Consider the following 17,464-nt stretch of genomic DNA (forward strand, 5'->3'; position numbering starts at 1 on the left):
GATACTCTAATAATTTTAATAATTTAAGTATTTTTTTAATTTGAAAACATGTACCTACTAACTATATATTATGTATTTTTCTTTTAGTTCGAACTTTCAAGGCAAAAAATAATCCTGATCATGTAGGCTAATGAGGGGGGTCGTCCTTTGCAGAAAATCCGAAATTTTAGGTTGTAAAGGTTGCTTTCATGTTGATCGAGTAACAACAGTCAAGATCACATCATTTCAATCAAAGGATAAAAAAAAGTTTGTAATATTGTTTACAAGTGAGTTATTCTGAAACAAATCACTTACTTTTGTCAACGTCGGACATTTTAAGATATTGGATAAAAACTCATTTTGAAAAGTAAAAGTTTAAAATGTTTTTGTAATAATGAAATCCATTTTTCATTATTTTGACTGTAACATATATCATTTTAATAGGGATTATTTTGCTATCAGTTGGTACAATATTATAAGAATTCCAAACTAAGAAATTTGAGATATTGTAACGCTCAGAGCAAGGAGTCATTTGTAACAAGTGTTGTAATTCTCTATAAACTCTATAAATAATAATAATTATTATAAATAAAGTTTAAATAAATTGCGGTATCAAGTGTGCAGAGAGGTCTGATACATCACTAATACCCACGTCATTAAGTTAAATTAATAATTAGGATTGTAAGGTTGGTGAAATATTGAATGTATGGTCATATGGTTGCTATTTATTGCAATAGATGGTATAATGCTGGTGTTAGATGGTACAAGGCTCGGAGAGTGAAATGCAAGGGAGTAAAAGGAGGGGTCGTCGGCCAGGGGGGGGGGGATAAAAACAAAAATTATAATAAGGAGGGGATCGTGTACTGTTTATACTATAATATAAGAACAACGGTGTATGGAATCACGGATCTAGGAAGATAAGTCTATTTCGAAGGGAATCATTGACTTGGTGAGCCATTTAATCCCGTTGCTAGTAAAAGAAAATATAAATCTCCCACTCAAAGCTGTGATTCATCAATAAATATTTGTTTCTTTCCATCAATGGAGTTTCTTCTATTTCTTCAAGCCTCAACTAAGAACACGACTATGATTCATGAATGTGTCACATGTCAATGAGTTCTTTTGAAGTAGAATCATCCTCCCGGATCCGAGATTCCTTTCCCCACATCATTTATTTCGAATCGATAATATAAAAACACAAAAAGGCGGCGAAATTACCCGTCACGTTCCAAAACCAATTAGGGCCGATTTTAGGGGGACACAGAGGTCATTTGGCTGATTCACAGCTCTATTTTTTTTCTTTTAATAAACTTAATTCATGAAAATACAGCTCCATGATCCCTTCGTACACCTATAATGTACGGCTGGACAGAAACGGCTTCTAGGGGATACCTTGAGTTATTTTTGTTATAGAAAAAATGCATTACAAAGAATAAACTTATTTAAATTAAAGTCAGCCGAGAAAAAATATACATATATTCCAACCATATCTAATGGTCACATGTTTTAAGTATGTTATTGCATTATGTGTCCATATCCTGTTTTCAAATTTAGAATTGTTACAAAATAAGAAACCTGGTTGGTTTAAGTGATTACTTACACAATGTGATTTCTATTTCAATTTTCTATGCCCAATTGCTTAACACAAGTTTGACTGCATTTATGGAAAAAAGTCGTTTGAAAAAAAGCAAGAGCTCAGTATTTTATTGAAATTAAGGAAAATATTCTCAATAAATAAATAAAAAATCAAAGTTATGGAACAAAACAATATTGCATATTTATCTTTGCATAAGGCCCTACTCACACTAAAATACTAAAAGTTATATCAGCGATATCACTATATTTGATTATGATATATCGAACAATACCAATAACATCATAATTCATGGAAAACGATTCTATGGATTACAAAATATGATATTATAGAATGGTTTTACTTGCTGTTTTCTTTCTATTACTAATCAGCGTTCAAATAAAAGTTTTATAAGATTTTTTACTCATTATTTGAGTTTTTAAGACACATGATGACTTCATGTCAAACAATGAAGTACTTCGTTTACTAAATCATCACTCGTATATAAGCAGATATTCATATAGTATTAAATACTTGTAGGTGAAAAAAAAAGAAGGCAAAAATTAAGGTGGTCATTTTGACAATTTGAATAATGTTTGGGAGAAGAGTAGTTTAGCTGTCATGCATTTAATTAAATTAGCTGCGAGCAGCTTTAAGGTAAAGGAAATACCGAGTGGTCCATTAAAATCTGAGCACTTTGAATTTCAAGCTTCAACAAGATATAATTTATTAATTAACAATTGAATTTCAACAAAATTAATACTATAAATAGATGTTTGTTGAGCTCTCTTCAATCATTAATGTAGTCGCCATTAGGAGGAATGATGGCTTCCAGGTAGCCACAGAAGGCCTGGCATCCACTGCAGATGTAGTTCTCTGTCATGGCGTCCCAGTACTGGCTGACAGTAGCTTTGAGGGTCTCAGTGTTTGGATGACGAACACTGCAGGTCTTCCACTCGACATGCACACAATAGGCGTTGGCATCAGGGATGTAGGGGGCCAAATGTGTCTAAAAAGAGTTCAAAAGTACTCAAAAGGCGTATTCAAAAGAGTCTTGCAACGGAGGGGATGGTGTTTTTTTCATTGCTGGTGTAAAAAGTGGACTCTCCACCCTCACAAGGTCTTTCCACCCACTTTTTCGATAGCTCTCTGGACACTCTGGTATGAAACCCCGAGATTTCTTGCATGGACCTTCAAGGACTTGAGGGGAATGGCCTGGACTTCTTACTTTAACTCCTCCGCGTCCAGTTTGGCCTTTTTGACAGAGCCATTTCCCCTCTCCATCGTTTCAGACGTACTGACGACGTAGACGGTAGTAATATAAAAGTAACAAAATAAATTTGTCAATCACGTTCAAGTGTCATTTTCTCGACTTTTACGTAAGCCATAGAGCTCAAGTTTGTTTCGTCTTGTAACTAATTGTTTATTCTTTACTATATCGAAATGTGTATTAATTTTAATAACTCAACCTCCATTAATTATTGAATGATTAAGTGTTCAGACTTCAATGGACCACCCGGTGATATACAAACCCCAATCCGTATGTAGCAAGGATGTATAGTCAGGAATTACTCCAATATCGATCCTCAATTCTACTCTGAGCCCATCAAATCCTCAGAGTTAATCTTCTTATTTCAAGCACTAGTTAGTATTTTATACTTATGGCTCTCTCTCTAGTATAAATAAATAATGATGACAATTACAAAAATAAAAAAATATGCTCAGGTAGAAATTACAAAAAGAGAGCGATCTTCAAATTTATTCAACCTCTGTACATAAGTGCTCACTACTCATACAAAAAGGGAAATAATCAAAATTATTTGTCAATAGTAATCAAAAATGAGAACGTAGACTCAAGTCTTGCCACTCAACTGAATCATTTTAATGAATGAGTCGAAACCCTTGACCCAAAACTTCACTTGGACTCCAATGTCCTTTCATTTTTTATTAAATATAAGTATCTTTTATTTTCTGAAAACTTGAAGTGGACTAAACGAAAATAAACAAGGAATTGTACATATCAGCAAATACTTCAGAATCGACTCATAGTATAGTTTATGCCAGACAATAAAGTTTAAGAGTTAGGTATGATAATTATTTGATTCGATTTGGAGGTCAGTACAGGGGTTTTGATCGTTTTAATAAACAAATTATATTTCATTGGATTGTATTTGTTTTTCTTCAAAATGAAAAATAAGGATTATATATTTATATATTACTTGAGGACTTTAATAAAACTTTTCTAATTAAACAACATGATTACAAATTGAAACTTCTGAAATTCAGCAACATAATTTTAAAATTGAAACTTCTGAATCCCTTTACAAATGGAGAATGTTGTTATAAAAGTCATTTTAAATGGTGATAGAGGTCAAAAACACCGTTCAAAGACTGAAACTTTACAAACATAACTTTTTCATTAAAATACCACAAAAGATCGAATTAATAGGCCAGTCTAAAAATAGAACACCCTAATACACAGACTAAAATAAAAATTTAGAAGAAGTTGATTTTTTTTTGTAACCTTTGACCTTTGATATGACCTTAAAACTGTACTTTATAAATGTTATATTTATGAGTTTTTTCTTATTATTTTGAAAATAGATTTAAAAAAAAAATGTATTCATGGGTGAAAAAGTAATTTTCAGGGGAGGGGGTTGGCCGGTGATTAAAAATTATTTTTTCATAAGTGCTTAAAAAATGCTCCTGTATCCGAAAAGTTGGCTAATATTGATTTAATCCCCCCTAGTTATCCCCACCCCATTTGTGGATGTAGCAAATCGTAGGTAAGATTATATTATAAATAGAGATCTAATAATGTATGTCACTAATCCATAAATTTTGAGAAAGTCCACTCCAACAAATGACAAAGCAAGACAAACTTATTAGGTCACACCTTTATTTTGATTAAAATGATCTATTATAAATACAAAAGTACATTACCACGGTACAAGGGTACACCTTCAACCTAATTTCATTTCAAATTTGTATGCATTGATTCCATGATTTATAGTTTAAATCAGGACTAAAATATTGGGAATACAATTGCTAAACTATTTTTGTCTGCTATGGTGTTACAGTATCAGGACCCTAAACATCATGCACATATTCAACTGGCTTGTGTTTTTGCCTTTATAAAATAAAAGCTGTAAAATATTGCCTATTTTCTCTTTGCTGGTGTACCTTTTTGACAATAATAGGTCAAACGATAACCAAAAGGTGGGAAAAAGTTATGAAATCTTATATTTGCCACGCCATCTAGCATAAAGATTACAGTGATACAACACGAGATACACATCACTAAAGTCATCTATTGCAAAAATAGTGAATTTCTGTCACCGACGAGCAATTATCCACATTCTATCCGTTTTTGGTGTTTTTTTTAATACGTTGATGGTATGTGTACGAGTTTTACTTCAACCCATCCCTACAACGAATAAATATAATAATCGTATAGCATTTTAAAGCTTTACACAATAAATAAAAAAGAAATAAATTTTTTTATTTGGAGATTGCATTTGCCATTCAACTTGGGTGCCACATGGGAAGAATGTTTCTTCGTTTAAAAAAATTAACATTGAGATAACTTTCTTTTATTGGTGTTTTTGTTGCTCATAAAACACATATTTTACGTAGTAAATGCACGATGAACTTTGTTGCAGGGATTAAGAGGACTTTTCTGCATCTTACAAATGATTTATTGAATGTTTTCAATCCCATACATAAATGATTATTATCTGCATTTTATAAATATTAAAATCTTCAAAAATTACATACATGATTTTATCATTGGAACACAAAAGTTACTTACAATCCCCACCTCAAGGCTTGCAAATGTGGATATTTTCCACACCTACATAACTAAAGCATGTAATTATAGATACCTGGAATAATGGTGGGATTTTTCTTTTCTGTGCTCAATTTATATTTATAACGATAAGTTTGTCCTTACGTATGAATGAATCTTTGAATTAAATGTCCAGACATTTTGGATCTAAGACATAACCATGTATATCTCTCGGTTGTTTAGCATGTAGAATTCAAACGTGTATATAGGATGTACAGTATATAGTGATCTCTGATTTATATCATAAACATATTTTGATCTAAGAATTAACAAAGAAATATTACTGGTGCAGGGCATTTAGCATTGAGTGTGTACTGGTTTGTGCGAAATGGATGTAGCACTAATCTAAGGGAGAAAACTTTTGCTCCTCTTGAGTTTCAATTAAGTCAGACGTGATAGATTGCTTAAAGTAAACAATGATAGATATTATATATGAATTTCACCTCCATTGCTCTCAATGACGGCCTTCAAGTGGCCACGGAAGGTGGAGCATACTCTGGCAATGTAGTCCCTGCTCATGAGCTCCCACTCCTTCTCCACGGAGGGCTTCAGGTCGGTGACATTGCTGTGGCGTAAACTGCAGGCCTTGAATTCGACTGCCAAGAATTCAGATCACGGTTCATGGGAGGCCAGAAGTTCTTGGGCCAAAACTCCATGTTCTCTCCATTCAGGCTTGCACAGCATTGCCTGTGTGGGTAGGTGTCCCATCCTGTTGGAAGACGTAGGACGTCTTGCCCAACTTCTTGGGAATCTTGAGGACCTACAGGAGTACCTTGGTCTTCAAGATCTCCAAGTAGTCAGGCAAGGCGTCCTACGTCTTCCATCAGGATGGGGCAACTGAGCATCCCTCTTGGACACGTGGTGGAGGTCTTCACAAGTGTCTTCAAAGTAAAAAACCTGATTATTCTGCTTGTTGAAGACGGGGTCGACAGGGAATGTTTTTGTTCCATCCGAGAAGAAGATCAAACTGTTGCCATGATGCTTAATGTCGTTTAGGAGGCGTCTGGCCCCCTCCAAACAGACATCTTGTTGCTCTAAAGTCATTAATGGCCGTTCCGCGTATCTCTTGGACTTTCTCCCGACGGCCTTGATCGCCAATGGATACGGGGGAGAGAACCACTGACTTCCGTTTGGCAAATTTGGCCTTGGGAATAGGGGGCTTGGCCTCAAACGTCTTTTTGGCCACTTCAGGGCTCGATTTTAAGGTTTTCTTCCTCTTTCATGAGCCTTTTGACCCTGTGGTCGGTGTGGCTCTTGTTCCCAACAATCTTGACTATTTCAGGTGTGCTATGGCAGGTGCAAATCAAAACAGCAATCTGATTTCTCTTTGCTTCCATTTTTGTTTACAGAAATTATAGAGGCGATTAGAATAACTTATTCGAAAGCTTAAAAAGTCAGCTGTAGCATGAAACATGGGAAATTTACGAACTATATAATCTTAATAGACTAATAGACTTAATCAACCATGAAGATGGTCTTTTTTCTTTCCAAGACCATGTTTCAAATCTTCATTTAAAATACTTTTATAGTGGATGAATGGAAGCCTTTTTCTATACTTTGTACAAACTTGACAAATATCTTGAAGATTATAAAAGCATTTGATTGTACAAAAACATAGTAGAGTAATCCCAAATTAGTGATGTGACATAAAATTGGGGAATATCTTCTCATTCAATTTTTCAAAATTCCTCAAGAATTAACAAAAGCTTTTTATTTTTGTTGGCAATGCCAAACATTATTTCAGATTCTTCCATTATTTTAGAAAAATTGTTCAAGTTCACAGCTTTAATTTTTTCAACAGCTAGAATGTCCAAATTTGCCAAATGACACTCACAATATGGAGAAGCTAAGATATCGAAGTTATTATTAACATTGCTCAAACGGTACTTGTTTATCAATATGTTTTCGTGATATAATTCAAAAGAAAGGTTTGAGGTTACTGACAGGGGGCGTCCGCAGGATTATATATATATATTATTTTATTTATTTTTTTAAAGGGGGCGTGGGTTTGGAAAAAAAAAAAATTCTGTTTGCTCCTCTGCATAATTTTTTTTCTTTCAAAATGGTAGTTTTTCAAGGAAAGTTATTCACTTGTGGGGAGGGAGGGTGCTACAGTCAATCCATACCCCCTTGCAGACGCCCCTGCTGACTCATTCATTAATTTGAAATAGTTTTCTAAGCCTATTCGGCATGAAGACTAGGCTTTGGATGATCTAGGCTTGTGCATTTTCAGAAAAATATGATGAAAGATTAAGGCATCTACTAGGATTAGCTTAAGGGATAGATACACCTCATTAAGATTGCCATCAGCAGAGTTAAAAATTACAGATTCTCTTTGAGGAAATGAATTAAATGTATTTCTTTCTGAATTCGATATATTTTTATGGCAGACTTGCTAAGGAGGTACATAATACTACGTAAAATTCACATTACAAAAGCAATACTTAAATCATTCAACATTGCTTCAACTAATAAAAATGTTCATTGCATCACTATTTAAAAAGAGAAAAAAGAAGTAAATAATAGTGTTTTGTTTTGGTCTGGAAATCCTTGACCCGTCTGAGACTCTTATATTTTATATTGGACCAAATTAATTCGGTCCAAAAAAAATATGTGGGTCTCATAGAAAAGGTTGTTCTAGATCGGGCCAAACGAAAAAATCGGTCTAGACCGATTTTATAGACAAATTGTTTATAACATGACATCATATGTATTTTCAAGTACAATGACGTCATAAGAAGTTTAAACAGAGATAGATAAGATGAATTTTAATGCTGTCGTCTCTCATGGAATACTGAATTCTAAAATCAAGTATCTCTTAAGATGGATGATCAAGTTAGAATTAGCTTCCTTCGATTTCTCCTATCTTGCTTTGAAAACATAAAAGTCCACTTCTTCCGGTCTTAATAAGTTTAAAATAAATCTTAGGCCTTCCGCCTTAGCAATTGTCAAATTAAAAGTACATTTCAAGAAATTGTATATTTTAGTTGTATGATTATAATTTCATATTCTAGTAGCACGTAATTAGTAACAAATATATATTTATTTTATATTTCACATTCAAGGCATTCATTTTATCTTAATCTGAAAGCAAATGTAAACATGAATATGTTAGATAAGCTACAATCATAAAATTTAAATATATTAAAAATATATCAATGAATATATTCATGGGTTGAAACTATAAAGGGATTCATTCCCTTTGTAAAATGTATGAATAAATATAAAATAAAGATATGTTAATTAGGTACTACTACGATATAAAATGATAACTATACAACTAAAATAAATAACAATTTGAAATTTAGATGTCCTTTAATTTGACAACTATTAAGGCCTAACATCATTCTTAATTAATTAAGACGGGATGAAGTGGGCTTCTATGTTTTCCAAGAGTTAGAACTAAAGAAAGATAGAGGGAATCGAAGAAGCTACTTTTAACTTGATTTTTCATAAGCAGCTGATCAAAACGGGACTTTTAGTAGTGATTTTACGGAAAATCTATATTTTGTAGCTCAACCTTGGATGAAGTAAGAGGTCAAAAGTTAGGGTAGACCCCCCCAAAATAATACTCAGAGCATGAAGGGAGCTCAGCCCCGTAAGCACATCAAACGACAATGATGGATTTTATCCGTCAAAATAAAAAAATCAGGAAAGGAGTTCACTGAAGAGGTGGAAAATACCCAATTATACTTATGTTCAATGGAACAAAGCCAAGATATAGGATAATGTAAAGTTCGACCAACAGAAATGAATGAAGAAAACAGTGTTAATATCCCAAGGAGTTACAGCGAAGTGGTACGTGCTGGAACATCTGAAAACAATCCCTTTATGCCGAAACGTGAAGAATGTCAGTCGGGAAAAGACGATATAAATAACGAGAAGGGATGGTCCATGATCCTCCTCTTTCTTTTGAAGAAGGGAAATGGAAGAATAACAATAAACGATACGATATGACATATACAAATGCAGTAATTCTATGGGACCAAGTAATATGATTGAACCCAGATGACCTGGATTTCATATGTATTAGACGGCCATATAAACCCCTATTTACTTCATTCAGAAGGGTATTGCGTAGTGAAATATGTACTTCCTAAAATCAAACTTCCACACTCTATTGAATTAAAAAACAAACAAGGAGAACCATTTGAAGCAAGCGCTGGTCGAGTCAAGGGAGTTGATAAAAGCCAAAAATTTGCCCATACCCTTTGAAATAAGGGTACCAGAAGTGAAGGGAGGGATTCCATCTGACCATGTAAAGCACGCAATTGGACTTTTTGCAGAAGTTACTGCTTAAGGAAGAGCAAGACAGAAAATTGAAAAGAAAATGGAAGGATAATTAAAGATTGGAACAAAGAAACACTTAAAAGGATGTCATCAAATATGCCCCACGTAATAGTAAAAGTGATTGGAAGACCAGAAAATATCACCTGGTTCCTTCCAATTGAAAACCATATCAGACCTATACATTTCAGTGGGAGAACGAAACAATGTTCTATGTGTTACATGTTCGGTCATCTCTATATGACATGAATGAATCGGGCTAAGTCAGAGTGGATGAAAGTGAAAATAGTTTTTTGATATCATTTAATCCCAAGTAAGATCTATTAATGGAGGGAGGACAAGCGAGTATGAGTGAAGGAAGTAGCGATGTCATAATATTGGAAGATGAGAACACAAGTGTGAGCAAAGGAAATAATGAAAAGGCATCTCTAAAAAAATACGAAAGAAACAAGTCAACCAAAACAGACAATGACAATAGGAGAAAACAATAGAGAAACAAACTTTGATGTTAACTCAACTTCCGAGTCAGGAGAGAGAAAACCAGATGAAAAGTCTATTATAGAATCAGTTTATAAGCGCCAAAATAATGAACCTGAATTAAACTCTGACAAAGAGGATCCTAAGGATAAATCAGAAAAAAAACGAAACTGAAAATCTCGCCGGAACAAATTATAAAACTCCTGCCAGTGTCCAAGAAAAACAAGAATTGTCCCTCGTCTCCTCATTCAGTTTAATAAATGATTAGTAAGGCCTCTTCTTCAAAATAAAAATCAATTGAATAATATACTAAATGACACAAGAATACGTAACATAAGTGAGTGGTCTTTCATTCAGTAAAAATATAATAATTACTCTTCAAATGCAATATTAACTCGATCTAACTACCTTCCAAGATGATTCAATGATGTGCCATCTAAGTCAGTGATCGTGGATGAAAATGGGAACTATATCTCAGCTGAGGTATGGTTTCATAAATTGATTTATAAAACATTAGCGGTATATATACCTTCTGGATATAAACTTTTCTTCAGAGCTAAACTAGCACAATTTGGAGACTTTAATAATACAGAAAAAACATTAACAGACTTCACATCTCCCTTTGGGTTTTCCAATTCCAAGGAATTTATTGCGAGGAAGGACACAAATGACGTATATGACTTGGCAGATATGAATGGAAAATGAAAAACGTAAAATCAAGGAGCAGAATGAATCACATACTTCTTTTTGATGAAGTATTGCACAATAATTAAAAACTTAATAGAGTAACTTCAAATGGGTTCTCAGATCACTTCTTCCTAGAAGCTGTAATAGTGGGACATAGAACCCATAGGAGACCTACTCGGTGGAAGATGAATGCGAAACTTCTTCAAGTAGTTGAGGATATAAAACGGGATATAAAATACAGGATTGATGAGGTTAAGGAAGATATCGACGCAGTTTGTACAATAGAAGAGGCAATGAATGGTTTATATAGCTTCGCTAAAAGTATATTAATTAATGCAGGGAGAACAGAGGCTGCAAGGGGAGGTCACAGAGAGAAAGAGCTAAAAGGATTTATTGTAAGTAAAGAGGCCTGTTTATTGACCCACGAACTAGATAGCCTAATCGAATACAAACTTGAGGGATCCAGAATCAGAGCACGAAATTTCAATCGAAATATTAACTCTAATAGTCTAAATCTCCTAAGGCATATGGAAAAAACGAATATTAATTATATTACAAATAGGATACAGATAGTAAATTTAGACAGTGCAACAACAAAATAGAACATATTTGTCAATTTTATCAAGACCTTTTTACATCCAGAGTAAAATTAATAAAAGATACTTATTCCAAAAAAAAAAAAAAAAAAAAATCAAACGAAGACAAAGAGAGTATCTCATTTCATCTTAAATCTGGCAATACATTGACACAAAACTAGACAGAGAAAATAAAACTAATTTTAGAAAAAAATTATACCTGAGACTCAGTGTGGTTTCCGGTCTGGACGTCAAATGGAGGATGTGACCATATCCTTACAGTTTATAGTTGGTCAGGGGAAGAAATAAATATATCAAAGTCATAATTGATAAAAATATGTTGCAATACCTCATACCCTAAAATCGTTCAAGATAGTAGAGACTACCATCGTGGTGGTTAATCCTGAAATACTGAATATACTGAATATAGAAAGAGTCAATGAAATTATAGTCGCTCAATTCAAGAAATAAGAAAACCTAGACTACCCATTTTAGAACGAATTAAATGTTGGAACATGGTAGTCATTCCAAGAGTGAATCATATTCTGAGATGCACGGCCTATAACGAAACACATAGTCAAGTATGGAGACAGAAAGGGAGTGAACTTATTTGTTTACTTAGAACGGTTGGCTCAAAAAGACAATTCACTCCAAAGTGTCTAGGCAGTCTTGGTATGATCGATACTGGGACACAATGGAGCATATTATTGCTATCATGGCAAAAGAAGGGTGCCTAGCTTATATTTCCGTGGCAAAGAATTATGCAATTGGTGGAAAAATAAATTAAATTTCCACCATAGAGAGAGATTCAAATCATACTAAAAAGACGAGGATAATGTATTGGCTCGGTGTAGGAAGGGCAGCCCTGGTTCATGAGAATGAGCTTCTCCAAATAAAAATACCCTGCAAATGTGAAGATATCTCTTGGATTGAAATAGGTAGACGATGTCTCAAAAACTCAAACTACGCACCCCTTGATAATTATGGTCCAAAATCAACTTGGAGAATTCACATTCAAACCAAATACGAGGCATGTAAGTCCATATAACATCCCCAATAGAAAGATAAGGATCAACTTGATGAAGGATGATTTCAGTGATAAGTTTGCTAGGAAAACATTGAAGAGAGATAAATAGTTCATACACTTTGGGATCCATACCTCAATCAAAAGGAAATGTATCTGAAATATTGGATATCGTCGGGTTCTTCTTTACTGAATGAATTTTTTTCCATGCTAGCGTCGTATGCCTTCTCCATTTGCTTTATCATTATAACAATTATAGATGAAGTACACTTTTTTCTTCGCATAGTTCTATATTCACGTAATAGACAATTGAAATATCTTAGTCCAACTACTCATTGGAAGAAACAGGATTTAAATTTATATTGTATCTTAAGTTGCAAATCAACAACATAATAGTTGATTTTTGTTCCAAAATGATTTCCCTTTACATCAAAATAGATCAATCTTTCATAGCCATTTTAATAGACATCTTACACGAGAGAATTATTTTAGATCTTTATAAAATAGGGGAGGAATGAAAAAGGAGGTATCTTATGTCTAACCTTATTTTCTTGAGCAAAAAGATAAAAAAATGTTTTAAATGTGATCAGATTTCAAAATTGCGTATAAACTTTTTTCTTGGTAGAATTTAAGATAAAGCTTAAAGTTTTAAAACTATTTGAGGTAGATGAATTAATTATTCGATTATCACTCCACGAAATTTTAAAAGATATGATATGATATTTTTCATTTGTGTGTAGGGCCATTTAACATGGTTTTGGGGTGTTTAAAACACCAGGAAAGTATTTACGTTATAATTAAAAAGGAAAATAATGAAAAGTTAAATTTATATAGAATTGAATACATTATTTTTAGAACAGTCTTATTTATTATGTTATCTCCTAGTAACGTTATTGTTGACTTTGATTAATAAGTAATCCAATGTAAGAGTAGAAAATTAATTAAAGTCACTTCTATCAAAAAAAAAAAAAAAAAAAAAAAAAAAAAAAAAAAAAAAAAGTTAAAAAACTAAGTTACTGTAGTTAAATAGAAAAGGCTATATAATTTATATGGAATAACATTAACATATATTAAATAAATGAGTAGCTTTACAGCTGTGAAGTCATCATTATATAATATTATTTTTATCCCTTTCAATGTATATATCCCTTTTTCATCTAATTAAAAATGTTGGTCATTAAAATTTCAAATCAAAACCCCATGATTTAGGAAGAAATACATTAATTAAAATCTCTTTTTCTTTAGTTCTCAAGGGGGATATGCTAACCCCTTGGGGGTAGCCATAGGCATTCCAGGAGATACTTGAGAGTTTAAAAAAAAATATACAAGGTAGGACAAGAAAACATGGAAAGTTCCACCGTCCGTTTTACATAAACAAACTATAATAATCATTTAGTCATTTCATCATCATGAGCGAGCAACAAGTAAAAAGGCAGTGCATCTAAGATCTCCTAGATTTGGACAATGCCATAAAAAAAGTAATAGCCCAAACGTCTCAAAATTGAATGTTTTTATTTAATGATTGTCGATGACACAGTGTCAAAACATACTAACAGGCAAAACAGAACAAAAAAAGTTGAATAATTTTTTTGGGGAGTAACCATGGATGCAAATTATGATTCTGCAATTTTTGCAAAAAAAATTGCCATATTTTTCCATATTTTAGAAGCAAAAATATGGTAGCTCTTATGTGCTATGAATTTATTCCTTGCGAAACCATGCCATTTGACTTTAAGATACAGCAAGTAAAACTTGTCTGTGCCAAAAGTTGAAGACTGATAAAATCTTCTGTTTTATATGAATGGAGATGACAGGTACTACATATGTATATAGCAGTTCTAATTTCTATGTGTATAAAGTGAAATAAGTTATGACTATTTTACACTAACTGTTAGTTGCAGACATGTGCAATCCGTATTATTAGCTATTAACAAATATAATCACAACAATATTTGACTTCAATAGCTTCATCTACTAGGTACTAGTATACAGCAACATTTTTAATAAATTGTATCATGTCTTAGTACAATAAATTCAGCTGAATTTAAGATATTTTGCCTCCAAAATGTACTAAAGCAGGGGTATCCGCAGGATTATATAGGTCCTGTGTTACCTTGAGCCTGGTTACGATGGTGTTGTGGGGGCTCAGTAGGGTGTTGGGAAGGAGGACGATGAAGCTTGAATGAGCTCCTGTGAAGGAGAGGGATGAGGATAGGAAGGTTATGCATTATGTAGCTCTAAGGACTGGGAGTGCGCCGATGATTGTTTAAGCCTATCACAATTCTTGCTTATTCTCGTTTTGCGATCGGGCCATTGCTCTGAGGGAACATGGGACATATCTGATTATTAGCTCTTTCGCTCGAATGTCTTTGAGGTCCGATACAAACTCAGGGTCGAGGAGACGATCCACTGCGGTCATAATTTCCTTAGCCGATAATTATTCTTACTTCAAAAGATCAAGGGCTCTTTTTATGCGTTTTTGAGGGACATACCAAAAATAGATCTAAAACTTTTTTCTTCAGGGGTCCAAAAGAACCCGATAACTCCTCCTCCTGGAACATTCCTCATGATGTTAGGAGATAGTACAGCTTCACCGCGTAGAGCATGTCTAAATCATTTGTGATGCTTTGTCCTTTCAATATAAAATTTTTTTCAATATCCATATTTCAGGGTCTTCTTCATCAAACTTTGGAAGGCGAAATTCTGACCACCAGATTTGCGGAATTTACTCCAAAGAAGGTATTTGACTGCTGGAGTGCGGTCATCTCAAGGTCAGGATTTTTTGGAATCTTGTGAACGGGTGGCAGGTTATATTTGTTGTCGGGGTCACCAACAAAGGAACTATACAATGTCATTTCTAACTAAAGACTGAATATATTTACTATATGAAAGTACAAGAATATAAGAATAATAAAACTTCTTCATTAGCAGAAACTCGCCTGAAGGGGGTTACGTATATATAAATCAATATTGGTTTTTGGAATATTTTTTAAAATATTCAAAAATAAAAAAATTTGAAAACAAATTCAAAAATCCACAGCTATTCACAAAAAATTTCAAAAATCTATAGCTATTTACAAAAAATTTCAAAAATACACATCTCTTCACAAAAACATTTTGTGAAGAGATTTATTTTTTGAAAAAAAATCTAAAATATCCATAGAAATGCACAAATAATTAAACTTCTTGGAAAAAAAAATCAAAAATCAAACTTTTTGGTAAAATATTTAAAATATAATTTTTTTGAAATAAAAATTTAAAAAAAAAAAAAAAAAAATAAAAAATATTTTCAAAAAAAATTCAAAAACCCATAGCTATTCATAAAAAAAAAATCAAATATTAAAATTTTTGATCTGCTGCACAATTTGCCACAATAATCTTTTTTTAAACAAAAGAAATCTTTGAAGAAAAAAAAATTTTGGGGGTTGTATCCTCAACAACAAAAAAAAACTCTTATAAAAAGCAAAATTCCGTCTACGTCCCCCCTTTAGAATTCTCCGGGTTTTGGGACTTAGTAAAATCCTCTTTATATGAAATCTGTTTTGTACTAGGACTTTTTTATTACTAAATCTGTAAAATGGGAGAAATTATTTTTCACAGTCCACTGATTAGTATTTTTCCTTAAGTTTTTAGTTTTTTTTTGTTATTTTATTAAGGTTAAACAATAAAAACTTTCATTCATCATAAACTATTTAAAATAATGTATCCCAGACAAGATACTTGTAAATTATAATAAAATGTAATCTTAATATGATAATTACTCGATTTTTATCCGTTCATTTCGATATTGTAAAATTCAAATAATGATAACTCAACCCATATTTATTTCGTAACCTTTTAAATTGCAAATTTTATATAATGAGTAGGGATATGCAGATACAATATTTCAGCGGATTCCGGCTCTGATTCTCATAACATCTTTTTGTATGATTACAATACCGATTCCAATTCCTCATTATGTCTAAAGGAATTGAATAAACAAATAAAAAAATTGTTTAACTTTTTTAATATTAAACTTTTCATTAATTACGGATAAGAAAAAAAAAACATAAATTTATCAATTATAATTAGTTGTTAATAAATTCAAATTTTAAAAAATTAGTTAATCTTCCTGCTCATGAGTCAATAAAATTATGTGTGGCTCATATTAGGAAATGTGACGTCCTTCATGTATTACATATGAAAAGTCAGCATCCTCGTCCCTGGGCCTTTTATCTAGTTTCAACTGCCTCACACTAAAAAAAAAAAAAATATAATTGATTGAATTTTTTTGATTTATTGTTTGGACCCACATAAGATCAAATGGTCTTGAACTGTCTCCAGTTACTAACTGAGTTTTATATGTTTATCCCAGGAATTGAAAATGTATAAACCAGTACTCGAGTCCAGAATTGTATCTTTTTAATTGACAGAATACTCATGACTCGAACTTGACTCAGAAAATATAAGAGGTACCCATTCACCTTATCCAGTGATCGTGACAGAATCATTTTCTGTGAGCGTTTAAGCATATCTTTGTATAATTGATGAACATTCCCTGTTCAAGTCTCGTTATAATACTAAGGGGTATTTACATTATATTTCAACAAATACAATACACCCATGTTTGAAGTATGTGAAAAAATATTTAAAAATGGCATGTATGCAGTTAAACTTACACTTTCAAAAAAATAATTTTAAAATCGGCCAATCAGTTAAGAAGATACAGCTCTTCTTAAAATATTAATCACTAGATGACGCTCACATATGGATAAATTTTACTTTTTGATATAATCAGTGTAAAACTAAGAAAAACAAGGATTTTCAATGTTTTTATGTTAAATTTGCATGGTTGAATTAAAGTTGACATAAATATATTTTTAAGTAGAATCTGGAACTCTTGAACAAATTAAAATATGTCTTTTCAAAATTTCGTACAATCCTTCATCCTCAAATTGGGTCCCAAAGATATGCCTTTGAAACATAAAAACATTGAAAATCATTACTTTTCATTAGTTTTACACTGATTAAACCAT

The sequence above is a fragment of the Lepeophtheirus salmonis genome, chromosome 8, assembly GCF_016086655.4.
Source record: "Lepeophtheirus salmonis chromosome 8, UVic_Lsal_1.4, whole genome shotgun sequence".
Taxonomy (NCBI): domain Eukaryota; kingdom Metazoa; phylum Arthropoda; class Copepoda; order Siphonostomatoida; family Caligidae; genus Lepeophtheirus; species Lepeophtheirus salmonis.